The sequence below is a fragment of the Schistocerca americana genome, chromosome 2 (assembly GCF_021461395.2).
Source record: "Schistocerca americana isolate TAMUIC-IGC-003095 chromosome 2, iqSchAmer2.1, whole genome shotgun sequence".
NCBI classification, from domain to species: domain Eukaryota; kingdom Metazoa; phylum Arthropoda; class Insecta; order Orthoptera; family Acrididae; genus Schistocerca; species Schistocerca americana.
The window spans coordinates 509,193,567-509,211,955 of record NC_060120.1 but is presented as its reverse complement, the minus strand read 5'-3'; the positions used below and the strand labels follow the sequence as shown (position 1 = coordinate 509,211,955).

General features: G+C 42.0%; 1 long non-coding RNA gene across 1 annotated transcript in view; it reads right to left on the bottom strand.

The window, feature by feature from the left end:
- LOC124594947 overlaps positions 1-18,389 on the bottom strand; it is a 527,967-nt gene that overhangs the window by 376,543 nt on the left and 133,035 nt on the right. The window contains exon 2 of the long non-coding RNA XR_006978168.1: positions 4,394-4,433. This is a non-coding gene — a long non-coding RNA (uncharacterized LOC124594947). The remainder of the gene's footprint in view (positions 1-4,393; positions 4,434-18,389) is intronic.

The following is an 18,389-nucleotide window of genomic DNA, read 5'->3' as shown; positions in this document are numbered from 1 at the left end:
AAAGGTCGGATTGTAGCCTATCTCGATTGCGGTTTATCGTATCGCGACGTTGCTGCTCGCGTTGGTCGAGATCCAATGCCTGTTAGCAGAATATGGAATAGGGAGGTTCAGGAGGGTAATACGGAACGCCGTGCTGGATCCCAACGGCTTCGTATCACTAGCAGTCGAGATGACAGGAATCTTATCTGCATGGCTATAACGGATCGTGCAGCCACGTCTCGATACCTGATTCAACAGAGGGAGACGTTTGCAAGACGACAACCATCGGCACGAACAGTTCGACGACGTTTGCAGCAACATGGACTATCAGCTCGGACACCATGGCTGCGGTTACCCTTGACGCTGCGTCAGACAGGAGCGCCTGCGATGGTGTACTCAACGACGAATCTGGGTGCACGAATGGCAAAACGTAATTTTTTCGGATGAATCCGGGTTGTGTTTACAGCATCATGATGGTCGTATCCGTGTTTGGCGGCATTACGATGAACGCACATTGGAAGCGTGTATTCGTCATCGCCACACAGGAGTATCACCCGGCGTTATGGCATAGGGTGCCATTTCAGATGTGTTACGAGCCGTGGCTCTACCCTTCATTCGATCCCTGCGGAACTCTACATTTCAGCAGGATAATGCACGACCGCATGTTGCAGGTCCTGTACGGGCCTTTCTGCAGACAGATAATGTTCGACTGCTGTCCTGGCCAGCAAATTCTCCAGATCTCTCACCAATTGAAAACGTCTGGTCAATGGTGGCCGAGCAACTGGCTCGTCGCAATACGCCAGTCACTACTCTTGATGAACTGTGGTATCGTGTTGAAGCTGCGTGGGCAGCTGTACCTGTACACGCCATCCAAGCTCTGTTTGACTCAATACCCAGGCGTATCGAGGCCGTTATTATGGCCAGCGGTGATTGTTCTGGGTACTGATTTCTCAGGATCTATGCACCCAAATTGCGTGAAAATGTAATCACTTGTCAGTTCCAGTATAATATATTTGTCCAATGAATACCCGTTTATCATCTGCATTTCTTCTTGGTGTAGCAATTTTAATGGCCAGTAGTGTATTTTTGTATCGCCTATGCCCGACAACGTCCGCATTGCAAATAAAGATTTGCTTCTGTGATATGCTTCTCTCAGCTAATTCCCAATAATTAAACACTACCAACCCCCTTTAAATGGTTGTCATAACTTAGCGTTATACTAGAGAGAAACCTCTCACAACTTCCGAGTTGCATTTACACTGTGGTTACTTATTGTTTAGTGACAGCAACTTACTAGGAGCCATTTATTAATGTCCACGGAAATTTTATTGTCAGGAGTAAGGTCATTCATTGACAAGAAAGTTATTTCTCCCAGTACTGTTTATAAAAAATCATAGATGCTTTTCATTCCGTGGGCACTGATTCTTGTTCCGGTGATTCTCCATTTTCGTGGCGAATTTCGCTGTGTATTGAATGTGCGAACGTCCAGTAGGCAAAGTCCCTGAATTATATTCTAGAGTGAAGCAGCTAGTGCGTTGGTGGTGTTAAGTTCACGTAACGGTCTTTGAGAAATTTAACTGAAGCCAATAAATTACACTTTTTCACGAGATACTTCAAGTGTGGTGCTGTTTTGATTAGGCCTTTTTGCCTACTGACTTTGAACTTTTATCCGGTTTTATTTTTGGCGGATGTGGGTAGAAGGTATTTGGGAGCAGTGTACATGGTGTAAAAATTGTGAAAGTAGTCGTAATTCTAAAGGCAGCTGATTGGTGACTATTTTAACCCTGCCTTGTGTGTGAAAGCGAGGCTGGTAACCTTTATATAGATTCGTTAATATGAGTCAGCCAGCATACGTCTCCAAGTTACTCTGTGCAGCAATATGTGAGATAACTGGTGTCGTGCGCTCCACATCATCGCACATCGCCACATATCGCTCGGATTCAGGCAGCGTTCTTGCTCGGAGATCGTTCGGGAAAAAAAAGTTTCTTCCTGTCACGCTCTTATTGTTCCCGTTGCAACAACTGCTCGACAGATGTTGCAGGTAACACCCTCAGGTTGCACCGCTATTACAGCATAATAAGAACATGGGTGAAGTCTGGTAACAATTCTGATCCGCGGAGAGAGCAAACATGTTGTATAAACATGTTGTATACTTCTCGTGTGACGAACTAATTTTGAGTATGGGGCATTTTTCCGCTGTGTTAGGGCTGGAAACATTCATTTCCTTGAAGGCAGCACAACTGGCTTGATAATATTCTGAATGTATTCTTCTGTGTTCTACTCTGTAGTCTTCTTCGACACGCTTTTCACCGTTTCCTGTCCGCCGCCGACGTACCAAGTGATTTCTCTTTGTAGACGCATTCTGCCATCGTACCCTGTGCTCCCCGACACTGGACGTTGTGAACCATTATCAATCCTCTCACTCTGAAGCGTCATTTATCTTTGTATAGAAACTGATGGGAGTTGTATAGAGTGCAACATAAGTTTTCTTATTAGAAGCTGACTTCGTGACTCTCTCCTAACTGCTGCGCTCTGATGGATAAACGTGAAACCTTGCAATTTCTTTATTCCTTCCTGTGTGGCTCCCAAGTTCTGAGACATACTAAAGGTCTGGTGGATAACGTTGAAACTTTATGGGGCTATTTCTTTATTCCTTTCTGTGTGGCTCCCAAGTTCTGAGATATACTAAAGGTCTGGTGGATAACGTTGAAACTTTATGGGGCTATTCACAGATGTAGTTAATGAGGAGTACTGCCCACAAATTGTAGAGAAATACAACCTGCTCAGGATCGATCAACTGCTGATTTAGTCATTTACTAAAGAATCCAATCGTTGGTTATTTAGGACGAGTACAAGTGAAAGTACAACATAAAACTGTAGAAAAATAAGGATAACAGAAAGAGATTTATTTGAAAAATCTTAGGGAAATGTAATCCACTTACCAATGGGGTAACCCACACAAGCCTCTCCGATTGACTAATGAGTACTGTTTGTTACTGTGGTTCACAGTTAAGGATGGAATGATAGATCAGACAGAGAAGATCCCAAAAATATCGTTCATCTACAGTGTGTTGTGCGTCATGGTTAAGTTTAATGATGAAATTCCCAAGGGCAAATGTTCCACGAAGGCTTAAGAACATATTACGTCATCCGACACACATCCCGCACGTCAAGTACGAAAGTTCTGATGGTTTCCGTGCAAAGTTAGTGGGCTAATGGCAGATGATGCAAAGTCGCCAAGCTAGAAAACTGTAGCTCAGAATCGATTCTAAGTGCATGGGTTGGCACCATTCTTATACAGAGACTTTTTTTTCGCGCAAACGTCAGTGTCGCTTGTGATGTATAGGTATTCCGTGTGCAATGTGTGATCAGTAAAAACCAGATAGTAGTCTTTCTGATTACTGTTTTCTTCACCATAACGCCCAGAATTCGTCATACATCACGCTGGATGACATACGCCTGTAATTTGCTACTTCTTGTGAGATTGTTCTATCAGGATTTGTTCTCATCATTAAATATAACTTCGCTTAACTTCTTCCTCCTAATGCATGCGACGCTACACCATGAGAGGCAACTTGTACAGTGGTGAGGTTTGAAAAGGACTCCACCCTTGCCCGGAGAGGAGCTTCCAGCAAACTGCCGATTCATCGTGACCCTAGTTTAGATTCACGTCGCCACTTCGGCCGTAATTTCTGCAGCGGTCGCCGTTCGATCAGCAGTGGGGGCTCATCTGATGAGGCGGATATGGCGAGAATCTGCAGGCTGCAGCTCAGCAGTCCGGAACTACGAAAACGCGTGTTTCCTTCTACCCTTGAGCTTCAACTTCAACACTCATATACAGGTGACACCTCACGTCTCGGCCTACATCTACATCTACACGATTACTCTGCAATTCACGTTTATTTCTTTGATAGGGAGTTCATAGAATCACTTTCGGACTATTTCGCTACCGCTCCAATATCGAATAGTATGTAGGAAAACTGAACACCTAGAGCTTCCCGCGCGAGCTCTGATTTCGCTTATTTTATTGAGACAGTCATTTCTCCTTTTTTCCGTGCCAGTCAGCAAGATTTTCAGCATTCGTTAGGGAAGGTAGCGATTGGTGCTGATTTAAATTGCATAAAAAGATCTCGCCGCAATGAAAAATAACTATTTTACTGATTACTACATCAACTCTCTTACAATATCTGTGACACACTCTTAGCTATGTCGTGATAACACAAAAAGATAGTTAAAAACTTAGTGAATTTGCACTTTCACGCTCAATACCTTGTTGCTGCACTGTTTGCTAATAGCAGAGTAAGTCGTATGATTTTAGGTTAGTTCATCACCAATTCATCAATTATACATAATAAGTAAAATGTTTCCAGGACAGCAACTTCAGTGACTTGCGTTAGAAATGAAAAACACTCACCACTGCAGTTGAGCTACCGGAGTCTGCGACCGATTTCCACCTGAAAACACAGGAAAACGTATTAGGATCGAAGTATTAGGGTTCCAAGCAGACAAATAAAGTTAAATTATTTGAAATGTAATTAATATGCCCATAAACTTTGTTTGTCTTGATAGTACAAATAAAAGTGACGATCGGTATCGATTTTTCGAGCAGTCGCCATCAAATCATTAAAATATCGATACAATGAGCAATTCGTCACATACAGTGCAAACACATACTAAGTTATTTAAAACTACTGTGTGTAATTAGTTGTGTAGTTTATGAAATCTGTTTTCGTAAGTAAAAGTACTCAACTGGTGAAATTATCACATGAATTCTTCATATTCCACCTGTCTTACATAGTTTTCCGCTCACTCTAAGTTAAAAAATAGTCTGTCGTTTCCTACATTAAAATTCTAATTTCCCTCAGCATCTTACTACATTCACAGATTTCTCCTGCTTTCCGGAGATATTCGCGTTGGTCGAGTGAAACGAGTCAAAATAAAGAAAAAGTCACACGCGATTTGTGAGTACTGTGCGATTTTAATTTATGCATTATTACGTCCTTTCTGGGCTGTACCCATGTGGCTCTAGCTCTGAGCACTATGGGACTTAACATCTATTGTCATCAGTTCCCTAGATCTTAGAACTACTTAAACCTAACTAACCTAAGGACATTACACAACACCCAGTTATCACGAGGCAGAGAACATCCCTGACCCCGCCGGGAATCGAACCCGAGAACCCGGACGTGGAAAGCGAGAACGCTACCGCACGACCACGAGCTGCTGTACCCATGTGATCACTTATTGTTTATATCGACATTTGATGGGAGGAGACATTCAGCCTTTGGCTGAATCGTTACTCAAACAAGTTGCCATCGGCAGGAATAGTTTTAATTTGTTCGGATGTATTTTACAGCAAGTGTAAGGTTGGTCTATGTTTCTGTGAACTTGTAGAATTCCTGCTTATCTTGAATATGCTCTGAGTGACAACTGTGATTCATATTTATGGAAGACAGGTATTAGACAGCACAATGTTGTATCTCACAGCCTCACTCTAAGTATTCTCTCTATAAGAGAGAATGCTATGTTCTTTCAGGTCGTACTAGTTGGTTTGAGTGTCAATAATCCTGCAAAAACATTCATAACATGTTCAAGGTCCCCTTATTATCACTGCACTCTTAATGTCCTTCCGCCTTCTAAACGTATCATCAGTTCAAGCCAGGACGCATTATTTATCACACATTGGTCAAAATTTTGTATAAAATTTACACTCAGTTCATAGTGTTTCTGTATTCAGCTGAAGTTGGAGGCTGCCAAGTGTGATAATGTGTTATATTCAATGGTGCTCCATCCACTCAACAATTTAAGCTGCAAGACTGGTCACCACATAAGTGTCTTGCTCATAGACAAGATCACTGGAGAACACGTTGAAGTACTGCTCGACGGAAAGCGAACGGTTTGTCACTAAGGACAAGAGCAACGTCACTCACGTACCCGTAGCAATGTGATACTTCTGTCGTTCCAGATTCTGAAAGCTTTGCACGTGCCATCAGTGAAGCCCGCAGTAAAGAGCATCGTCTATGAACAGGGGTGCTCAACCGTTCATTGTTCAAGCGTCGAGATAGTGTTTTCGACTTCGAACAATGGATTTACTACCACGTGGCATCACGTTTGTTGGAATCATACACTGAAGCGCCAAAGGAAATGATATAAAACGCATATTCAAATACAGAGATAAGTAAACAAGCAGAATATGTCGCTGCGGTCAGTAACGCCTACATAAGACAACAAGTGTCTGGCGCCGTTGTTAGAACCGTTCCTGCTGCTACCATGGCAGGTTATCAAGATTTAATTGCGTTTGAGTCGGCGCATGAGCGATTGGACACAGCACCTCCAAGGTAGCGGAGAAAGGGTGGGGGGGGGGGGGAGGGTTGCTGCACGACCATTTCACGGGTGTACCGTGAATATCAGCAATCCGGTAAAACATCAAATCTCAGACGTCGCTGCGACCGGAAAAAAATCCTGCAAGAACGAGACCAACGACGACTGAAGAGAACCGTTCAACATGACAGAAGTGCAAGCCTTCCGCAGACTGCTGCAGATTTCAATGCTGGTCTACCAAGAAGTCTCAGCGCGCGAACCATTCAAGTAAACGTCTGCGATATGGGCTTTCGGAGCCGAAGGCCCATTCGTACCCATGATGACTGCACGACACAAGGCTTAACGCCTCGCCTTGATCCTTCATCACCGATACTGGATTGTTGATGATTGGAAACATGTTGCCTGGTCGGACGAGCCCCGTTTCAAATTGTATCGAGCGGATGGGCATGTACGGCTATGGAGACAACCTCATGAATCCGTGGATCCTGCATGTTAGCAGGGGACTCTTCAAGCTGGTGGAGGCCCTGCAATTGTGTGGAGCGTGTGGAGTAGGAGTGATAGGGGTCCTGATACGTCTAGATCCGACTGACAGGTGACACGTATGTAAGCATCCTGTCTGATCGCCTGCATCCATTCATGTCCACTGTGCATTGCGACGTTCTTGGCCAATTCCAGCAGGACGATGCTACAACGCACACGTGCAGAATTGCTACAGATTGGTTACAGTGGCTGCACGAACACTCTTCATACTTTAAACACTTCCGCTGGGCACCAAACTCCCCAGACACGGACATTATAGGACATGAAGGTCTATAAGAGGTAGTATGAATAGCATCTAAGACGGGACCGAAGAGCTCCCTTTTTAAGAACTTCCATCTCAGTTGAGCACCAGTTGAAAAACGTTTCCCTAATTAGAAGCAGTCTTTTCTGTTCGTAAGCTATGGATTACCGTTTCATTATTGGACATATCTGCCATGCCTTGCAACGTGCTATTCAGAAGAGATCTCCATCCCCTTGTACCCTTACGGATTTATGGACAGCCTCCCAGGATTTATGGTGTCAGTTCCCTCTAGCACTACTTAAGGCATTAGTCGGGACCATGCCAGATCGTCTTGTGGCACTTATGCATGCTCTCGGGGGCCCTACATTATATTAGGCAGATGTACCAGATCTTTTCGCTCTTGAGTGTATGAATGTACTGTGATAATATTATGTGGTCCACTATCTGATAGTTGACGAGTATGTTATTCTTCCCCCACTGGTTCCAAGCAGTCGCCGTAGCACTGCCTGTACGATCCGATGGCGAACATGGTGAAATAATTTTGCACGGTTTGAACTAGCGTTATATTGTCGTTTCGTTTCACGCTTTCCCTTCGTTTTGTGTCATTTTATTGCCTGATCCACGTGTCCCCATGGTGCACACTGAAATGCGGACGCTGATGTACCCACATTTCCAGAATCACGAATTAGTTTTATTTACTTATTATTAGTACACGGTTTTACACATCCTCAGAATTTGGATGTGTGGTGTCGATTTCTTATGTCGATTGATATTTTCAAGAACTTCAGTTTATCGACAGCATTATTATAGATACAGATCTTTGTAGGTCTGACATTTAAAGGATACTTCGTTAAACTGCCAGGTGGGATGAGGGGACGACTTCTGACAGCTTTTCCAGCTTCAGAGGATTCTAAAAAGGTTCTATAAGAGGTAGTATGAATAGCATCTAAGGCGGGACCGAAGAGCTCCCTTTTTAAGAACTTCCATCTCAGTTGAGCACCAGTTGAAAAACGTTTCCCTAATTAGAAGCAGTCTTTTCTGTTCGTAAGCTATGGATTACCGTTGTCCTACGCCTCATTAAATTCGTCTGCCAGACACGGTATGGTTATTCTTTGAGTTTACTCAATTAGTGACTCATTACTGTGTCGTCGGTTAAAAGCAGGTATTTCCCCAAATGTGAAAAGCAAATCCGTTTCGGTTCATTTCTTATACAGCTCTTCCACATCAGATATCGACTGAAATATTATTCTTCCCATACTTGTTACATTATCTAATTAACATTCATTCTAAAGCGGTATGATATTTAAGAAAAGGCGTTGGACGGTTATGCTGTTAAGTGAAACAGGGCCATGATAATAGATGTCTACATGTATCACAAATTAAACGTCGTTAGACTATCTGACACACTTTATAATTATAGTATTTCTATTTCCGTTACATACGAATGAAGGAACGACTTCTTCATTAAAGACGTATTGTAGGACTCTGAATTTCTCGACAAGCAAAAGGAATTCATTAATTAAAGGACACATCATCGATTGAAACCGTACAAATAAATAACCAAATTTTATGTTCTTGAGTGTGGAGAGTTTCAGTTGTAACGAAGAAAACTGGGATAAAGTTGCGAGCAAAAATATCGTTGAGAGATAACTACAATTAATTTAAACTGCAATAATGTCATAAGGACCTTGTGTATCTCTCATTATTTCTTCCTGAAGAAACAAACTTTTATGTCCCATATTTCTATAATACGTAACTGTTTCATGAAAATAAGGTGTAAGTAGGCTGTTTATGTTTTCTTTATGTAAGTAGGCTGTTTATGTTTTCTTTATGTAAGTAGGCTGTTTAGGTTCTTATATTGGTAACGCCACCGCCACGTAGCGCTCTCTGTATGAAAATGAAAAATCACTGGCTGTGCTGTGTGCAGTCTGTGGCTGCTTTGCATTGTTGTAATACTCGCCATTGTAGTGTTAGGCAGCTGGCTGTGAACAGCGCGTAGCGTTGCGCAGTTGGAGGTGAGCCGCCAGCAGTGGTGGATGTGGGGAGAGAGATGGCGGAGATTTGTAATTTGTCATGAACTGATATATATATTATGACTTGAATGATATTTTTATGCTTTGCTTTTCATATCTGTGGCTGCTTTGCATTGTTGTAATACTCGCCATTGTAGTGTTAGGCAGCTAGCTGTGAACAGCGCGTAGCGTTGCGCAGTTGGAGGTGAGCCGCCAGCAGTGGTGGATGTGGGGAGAGAGATGGCGGAGATTTGTAATTTGTCATGAACTGATATATATATTATGACTTGTGATGATATTAAGGTAAATACATTGTTTGTTCTCTATTAATATCTTTCATTTGCTAACTATCCCTATCAGTAGTTAGTGCCTTCCATAGTTTGAATCTTTTATTTAGCTGGCAGTAGTGGCGCTCGCTGTATTGCAGTAGCTTGAGCAGCGAAGATTTTTGTGAGGTAAGTGATTTGTGAAAGGTATAGTTTAATGTTAGTCAGGGCCATTCTTTTGTAGGGAATTTTGAAAGTCAGATTGCGTTGCGCAAAAAAATATTGTGTGTCAGTTTAAGCACAGTCGTGTAGAATTGTTCAAAGGGGACGTTGCAAAGGTTCATTAAAGATGAGAACTGCGCCTTTCATCTGCTATGTGAACATGAACTCGTGCAGTAGGCGCAAAATGCACGATAATTTACGTAAATCTTGTTTCATTATTGACATGCCGATGCCCCACGTACGGCTGTTCGTGTAATGACATATTAAGACTTGATACGATGTACTGTATATGTATATATTTGCACAAAATCCGATGATAGAAAATTAGTTTCGCCGAATCTTGTAATCAAAAATAAAATTATAAGTAGCGCTCTTGTCGGTTGACGTGTTTACATCTATACTTCATATTACTGCATCTCACCTCCATACTTGACTGGTGTCAAGCATATATACCTTACACGATATTGCAGTGTCTGTGTTTTTCAGAATTACGAAGCAGTGTTCTTTCAAAGAACAGGCACTGCAGTGACTATAGCCATTATGTAATAAATAAAATGTACTCGCAGTTGCGAATATGGACAACTGTCAGCTGTATAGTAGAATGGCGAGAGTCGAAATTTGTGCTGGACGAGGACTTGAACCCGGTTTCTCCGCTTATCGCGAGATCGCGTCATTCTATTATACAGCTGATGGCTGTCCATATTCGCGTCTGCGAATACATTTCATATATGTAAACCATACGTTGTGCTTGAATTTCACTTTTCCAGAGCAGTGCGACAACCCTTGAGGGTAAGATTTTACAAATATGCATCGACAGCCAGCTCAGCAGCGGGAGACAAGGTTACGGCCGCAGAATGCGTCGTAAAGGGGAATCAGCTGTTAGTGACAAAGTAAACAACAGACGTTGACAATCAGAGCTAACCATTTTACAGATCGAGTGTAAAACTTTCGCGATGGTTTGGAAATGGAACATCGGCTATATCGATTGTTGCAAGCTCTGGACAAAGCGAACCTCTTTGAGAAAATGGTTTTCACGATAAAGCTACCTTTAGTAATGAACCAGTCTTCTTTGCAAATGAGTGGTATAATTAACGGGATGTGCGAATACAGAGCAATGAACGACTATACTTCATTGTTTATATGTTCCATCGATGTCATAGGTTAAAGTTTACAATCCGTCTATCTTCTTCTAACATACCATTGTCAAACAAATACAACTGGACACAAGGGTATACTGATAGTGGTTGCGTTGTGATCTTCAGTCCAAATATTGGATTCATGCAGACCTCCATGTTATTCTGTACTGTGCAAGCCTCTTCGTCTCCGAGTATCTATTGCAGCCTACGTCCAACTGAATCTGCTTATTGTAGTCTTCTCTTGGTCTCCCTCTACGACTTTAACTTCCACGCTTTACTCCAACACTAAGTTCGTGATTCCTATGTGCCTCAGAACGTGTCCTACCAACCTACCTCTTCTAGTCAAGTTGTGCCACAAATACCTCTTCTCCACAATTCTGTTCAGCACCTCCTCATTAGTTATATGATCTACCCATCTAATCTTCAGTATTCTTCAGTAACTCCGTATTTCCAAAGCTTCTATTCTCTTCGTATCTAAATCATATATCGTCCATGTTTCACTTCCATACATGACTGCACTCCACACAAATCCTTCCAAAAAATGCTTCCTGACACCTCAATCTATACTCGATGATAAAAAACTTTTTTTCTTCGGAATCTTTTTCCTTACCATCGCCAGTCTACATTTTATATCCTCTCTACTTCGACCATTATAAATTATTTTGGTGCTCAAAAATCAAAACTCATCTACTAGCCGCAGTGCCTAATTTCCTAATGTAATTCGAGGGATTTAATTCGACTACATTCCATTATCCTCGTTTTGCTTTTGTTGATGTACATCTTATCTCCTCCTTTCAAGACACTATCTATGCCTTTCAACGGCTCTTCCAAGTCCTTTGCTGTCTCTGACAGAATTACAATGTCATCGGCTAACCTCAAAGTTTTTATTTCTTCTCACTGGACTTTATTTCCTAGTCTTTCTTTTGTTTCGTGTACTGCTTCCTCAATATACCGGTTGAATGACATCTGGGGTAGGCTACAACTCTGTCTCCGTCCCTTTTCAGCTACTGTTTTCCTTTCCTGCCCCTCGATTCTGATAATTGCCATCTGGTTTCTGCATTAATTTTAAATAGCCTTTCGCTCCCTGTATTTTACCCCGCCACCTTCAGCATTTGCAAGACAATATTCCAGTAAACATTGTCAAAAGCTTTCTCTAAGTCCACAAATGCTATAAACGTAGGTTTGCGCTTCCTTGACCTATCGTCTAAGTCGTCTAAGTGTTCCAATGTTTCTATGGAATCCAAAGTCATCTTCCCCAAGGTCGGCTTCTACCAGTTTTTCCATTCGTCTATAAAGAATTCGTGTTAGTATTTTGCAACCGTGACTTATTAAATTGCTAGTTCTATAATTTTCACAACTGTGGGCACCTGCTTTCCTTGGAATTGGAATTATTATATTCTTTCTTAAGTCTGAGGGTATTTCGCCTGTCTGATACATCTTGCTCCTCAGATGGGTGAGTTTTGTCATGGCTGGCTATCCCAAGGGTGTCAGTAGTAGTCTACTCCCGGGGCCGGGTTTCGACTAAGCTCCATTAGTGCTCTGTCAGATTCTTCACGCAGTGCCATATCTTCTTTCTCATCTTCATCTATGTCCTCTTCCATTTCCATAATATTACCCGCAAATACATCGCCCTTGTATGTAGACACTCTATATACTCCTTCCACCTTTCTGCTTTCCCTTCTTAACTTAGAACTGGTTTTTCATCTGAGCTCTTGTCATTTATACAGGTGGTTCTCTTTTTCCCAAAGGCCTCTTTAATTTTCCTGTAAGCGGCATCCATCTTACTCCGAGTGATATATACTTGTACATACTTACATTTGTCCTCTAGCCATTCCTGCTTAGCCATCGTGCACTTACTATCAATCTCATTTTTGAGACGTTTGGAGTCCTTTTCACCTGCCTTATTTATTGCATTTTTATACTTTCTCCTTTCATCAATTATATTCAATATCTCTTGTGTTACCGAAGGATTTCTATGAACTCTCGTCATTTTGCCTACTTGATCCTCTGCCATCTTCACTATTTCATCTCTCAAAGCTACCCATTCTTCATCTACTGTATTCCTTTTCCCTGTACTTGTCAATCGTTCCCTAATGCCCTAATGCTGCGTCTAAAATTCTCTAAGACCTCTGGTTCTTTTATTTTATCCAGTTTCCATCTCTTTAAATTCCTGCCTTTTTGCAGTTTTTTCAGTTTTAATCTACAATTCACTACCAATAAATCGTGGTCGGAGTCCACATCTGCCCCAGGAAATGCCTTACAATTTAGTACAATTCTGTATTACAATCACTTACTATGTGTCAAGTTGCTATTATTTCTCGATGAACTCGATGCATTTCCTTATCTGTCTGCGTGCAGTGAAGTACTCGTAGTATTACCGAAGGACTCAGTAATTTTTCATATCTTGCGTTTCCGAGCTTAAGGAGGTGTAAATTTGTATCTAAAAGACGAAGGGGTTGGAATTTTAGTGTTTGCATGGATGGACGGTGTTTTCGCCGTGTACAACTTTAGGAGGAGCCAGCCACAGTTCGTGAATAACTGAAGACGGTTAGCCATCTTCAGGCTGCAGCCTTGGAGTCTTGCAGCAGTGGGGAAACTGGCACGTTACATGGGGCACCTCTCCTGCGCTTGTTGTGGGCTTAGGTTCTGCTGCCGAGGCACATGCCAGCGTATCCAACATGGGGGAACAGATCTCACTGCAAAGTGAGCGGCAGATTGTCGCCAGTTCCTGTAACTCGAGAAGGAGAGTGACACTTCGACTGGTTCCCCGGCGCGTCGCCCTCTCACTCTGCAACTGTACGACTAGCCCTTCCTTTAGCAGCGTCTGAACAACAACAGAAATGGAGGTGTTTGCTAGTGATCATGAGTTCCAACGCTAGGCGCGTTATAGAGCTCGTTAGGGAAATAATGTCTTTCAGGACTCTTGATCCGAGATGTGGAGGAGGCCATGCCTACGACTGTCGAGGGCGCAGGGTACAGTCATGTGCAAGTTGTGGCTCATGTTGGTAGTTACAACGCTTGTCACTAGGCCAACCTCATCTCATACACAATTGGCTCATGTTTGAGAGAATGACGGCTCAAATCCGCGCCCGGACATCCCGATACAGATCTCCCGTGAATCTCCAAAATCAGTCCAAGCAAATCAACATAGTTCTTCTGAACGGGCACGTCCGTTTTCCTTCCCGCCCTTGCCACAGTCTGAGTTTGCGCTCCGTCTCTACTGACTTCATGTCGGTGGAACGTTAAACTCTAATCTTCCTTCCATCCTTCCACACATCATGTGTTTCTTTCCAAGGTAACAATATTCCTTCACTCAGCGCAATGCGTAATGCCTAATTTTGATGCTTTGTTGCTAAATTTCATATATGCTGTTTGGTAATACTTTCATTCTTTGATGTAAACTCAATCCAGTTTCTGTGTTCAGTAGCCTCTCCTTCCGTTTAGCAGGTCCTTCAGTTATTCCCCACTTTCACGGATGACAGCAGTATCATAAGCGAATTTTGTAACTGATATCCGTGAAAGGATTGCTGTCATCAGGGAACGTGAGCTAGAATTACAGGACCTTCTGAATGGATTGAATGGGCTACTGAACACAGAATGGGTATTAAGTTTATATCAAAGAATGAAAATATTAAGACACAGGAGAAATGAAATCAGCAACATAGTATAAAAATTAAGCATTAAGCATTGGACTACGTGAAAGAATTTTGCTACCTTGGAAACAAACGCATGGCTGACGAACCAAGGACGTCATAAGAAACAAGATAGCACGGACAAACGGAGAATCCCTCTCCAAATTACGTCTGATCGTATCTCAGAGGACGTAATTTCAGAAATAAATCTATGAGAATGTACGTCATATACGTCTGCAACTCACTATTTAGCAAAGAGTAAAATTGGAAACTTGTAGTAAGATCTTATGGGACCAAACTACTGAGGTCATCGGTCCCTAAACTCACTCACTCCTTAAACTAACTTACACTAAGAACGACACACACACCCATGCCCGAGGGAGGACTCGAACCTCCGACTGGGGAAGCTGCGCGGACCGAGACAAGACGCTCAACCCGCGAAGCTACCCCGCTCTGCACAAAGGAAGGTGAGAAACGTAGTAAGACATGCAGCTACTTTGACTTATTAGAAATATATCGGTGAGTTTCAAGTATATATACTAACGGAGTTAAGTATTATTAAACAACTTAAAGAAAGAGTTATTTTTAGTGCCTTCCACAAGAGCATTATACGCGTTAAGTTAGTAACGAAATACATTTAATCCCTTTAGTGAAAGCAGAAATTGCCATTTTTTCATCTAATTGGCAACACTGCACGAAAATAGACGAAAATAATTAATGATACAGAAATTTTACACCTGAAAAAACTTTCAAACGCAAAAACAAGATGTCAAGGCATGCGTAGTTAGGGTGATAAATAGAACCTTCAAAAACACATGATATCTGAAGAAATGAACAAGTATGTGATATTTCGAGGTATTTATTGATAACATAGGAAAAGAATGTACGGTTTTCTATTTTCTTTTTAGAAACAACAGCTCCATGACGTTTGAATTAGACAAGCTATTGTAGTTCGTATCAAGATAATTCTAAATATAGCCTATTCATACGTTTTCTACACAAATCGACCAAATGAGACAGAGCTACTGTTCTCATCTCGTTCCGTTTTCTCCAGGGACGGCCCCTCGATGGGATTAGACACTGTAAACTATACACTTGCCATAGGTGTAACTTGGCTAGCTTACGGTCTGACGGAGCCAGTGAATTTGATGTTGGCGCTCTTCTGTGCAGATGGAACGAGGGGAAGATGTTATTGGGAGCAGGCTTTGTCCAACAGCGACCGCCGAGGCTGTTGCAAGCAGGCTACAGTCACACACTTCCCGGAGCCCCTTGCGGCTTAGTAGCAGGTGTATTACACGCAGCAGGGTCGACGTACGCCGTACGCGTGTGATGCGGGTGGCGCACGACAGTTCCCGTCTCGGTGTTCGCAGCAGCGATCGCTCTGCTCGCATTCAGCAATCTGGGGGTTTAATGGCGCCAGTAATTAGTCGCGGCACGTCCCGTAGATAGCCGTAATTGGCCCGCTAATGGTCACGTAGCTGGCGCCAGTGTGGAACGGACCTCCATTCTGCCGTTGGACACTTGCTCGTGCTTCGGTAATCTCGCTCACGCGCCTCTCCTTAGTTCAGCATCTTCTGAAAACGGCTACTGGAGCACGAATAGTGGTACAGTGCCGTGAATGGGGGCTTAACACCGTGGATGCATTTCAGACGCTAATCAGACCATTTCGATACAGCGGCTGACGAACGCCATTGTACAATTATTCTTACAAGAACGTGGAAATATTACGTACCACTCTCTGAAATTGTAACGTCGAAATGCGTCCTCGTATGGTTAAGAAGAGGTAATGAAAATAATTACATAAATTGCATATTCCTAAAAAGCAGCAAGCTAACAGCAAATTTTTATTTGAGACTGGATAAATGTACGAAAAATTCCACTTTAGCCATCGTTATCTTTCCTGTTACATAAACACATTAAGGAAATAGAAAAACATACAATACTTGAAAAAAAAAACTATTTGCGCAACCAATGACAGGTTCTAAAGCTATTAAAAGTCTAAAGCGTGGTTGCAACCATTTTTCATAAAGGCTGTGTAGGGAAGCAGCCTACTCCCACCGTATAAAATTCACATCAGTCTTTCCATTGGGTGCCAGCCAGTCCGCTGTAACTAGCTCTGACGTCATAAATGTTGCGCAATACTTTAAAAATCAAGTAAATAACCTGAAACGTTTCTAGCATGTCAGGTGTAATACTAAATCAATATGTGTTGAATATCAGTTCAATAACTTCAACCATTTTCGAAATTTGGACGTTTTTCTGTAAAAATAATTGGCGTCACAGAAAAGAGCTAAAACTTAAAAATTTATATTTAGATTCATTTTGCATAATAATTTAGTAGAAACAGTATTCTGGATCTCACGAATTAAAATTTTAGTTGAAATTCATGATTTTCTGGTTTTTGTTTCAGAAATTAAGGAAGCAAGATAGATTAAGTAGGCGAATAAATAAAGCTAGGATGTTTAAATTTAATTAGAAGGGAGATCCGCTATAATCAAAAAAATGTGAGAAGTTTCAACAGAATAACTATAAAACTATAGCAATCGCGTATCTCCAAAGGGCAAGTTCAGAGCTCGTCTACTGCATATAGTGTAATTAAATTAATTCTCTCGCCTAAAATATTTGACTTGGCCACGTCAGACTTTTATTATGATTACTTACTTGGGTGCGCGTCGCGTCGGTATCGTTGATATAAACAGCCTCGGATGGAGTAATCAGTTACTCGGGATACGCGTAACCTTGAAATCGTTTTCGAGTGAAGTGTTTATTTTGGGATGACGTTAATGATCTATCTTTAGTTTGCGAATGTCGTATTTTCACGTACCGCCGCAGGACAGACATTCTACCATTATTAGCGTGGCGTTTGATGAACATTATCATCAAATTATGGTGAGCATTCACTTAAACATTTAATTTGAACAGTTATAGTTGCATCAGCGCATTTGACTCTGAACTGCTCTGGTAGTTGGATTGTGTGGATTCTTTTTGGTCTGTGACTTTCAGAATATAGTGAACATTTTAAAGAGAATAGTTTTTGATTATGAATGCCAGATAAACTCCTAATTCCTCAGAGCTATAAGCTGTAGCTATAAATGTATTTCTCAGATGAAGTGGGCACTAGGAATTCTAATTACAGGCTTCACGTTTTGCTAATCACTTTCTGGTTCCCAATATTGTAGTTAGAGAGTTAGTGTTGAGAACGGCAAACAACAGCACTAAATAAGTAATAGGAACATTTAACAATTATTCGACCCGCCACCCCACATATGGTGCCAATCGGCCAGGAAAGAAACTGAGTAAAAGTGAAAGTGATTTTTAAATATTCGGATTCAGGAGTGAAATGCGACATGCAACTGAGTAATAGAACAGTGTTAGTGTTATGTGTGCATGTGGACGACACTATTGGATTAACAATGCATCTGGATTCACGGAGCTGACACTGAGTGTAGCGGCACTGCCGGCATCGCGAGAAGCCAGTTTCGCCCCACCGCAGTCGTCCGTCGGAGCAACCAGAGCCGCGCCTGCAGTTGCGAGCCACGCAAACACACAGCAGCCGTCGAAGTGCCGTCTGCAGTTCACGGCGCCGCGTCGCATCAGTAATCCTGGTACACCTCGCCGGCAACGCCATATGTCGTGGAGGAGGAACTAAGTTAAGTGAAAAGCTGTTAAAATTTTTACTAACCTGCACTAAAAGTCAGTCCGCGATGGAACCGCCAGAAGAAACTGAGATTAAACTTAAATCAGAACCTATGTCTGTTGAGGGAACTGTAAATCCAGACAACAGTTCAAGTGTAAGTAGGCATGAAAATAGTAATGTTAAATTGAAATATGAAGTATTCTCTCCTAACAGTAGTGTGAAAAGGGGCAATGATTCAATAATAGAGACCCCTGTAGTAAAGCAGAAATCAGAAATTGTTAATTTATTGGATGATAATTTATCTGATGAGTTAAAAACGGAACAGTCATTAGAGGTGGTAGAGTTTAAAAGGGATAAGTTAGATATGACTGATGAATCAGATGTTTCAATTCCTTTTGATGAT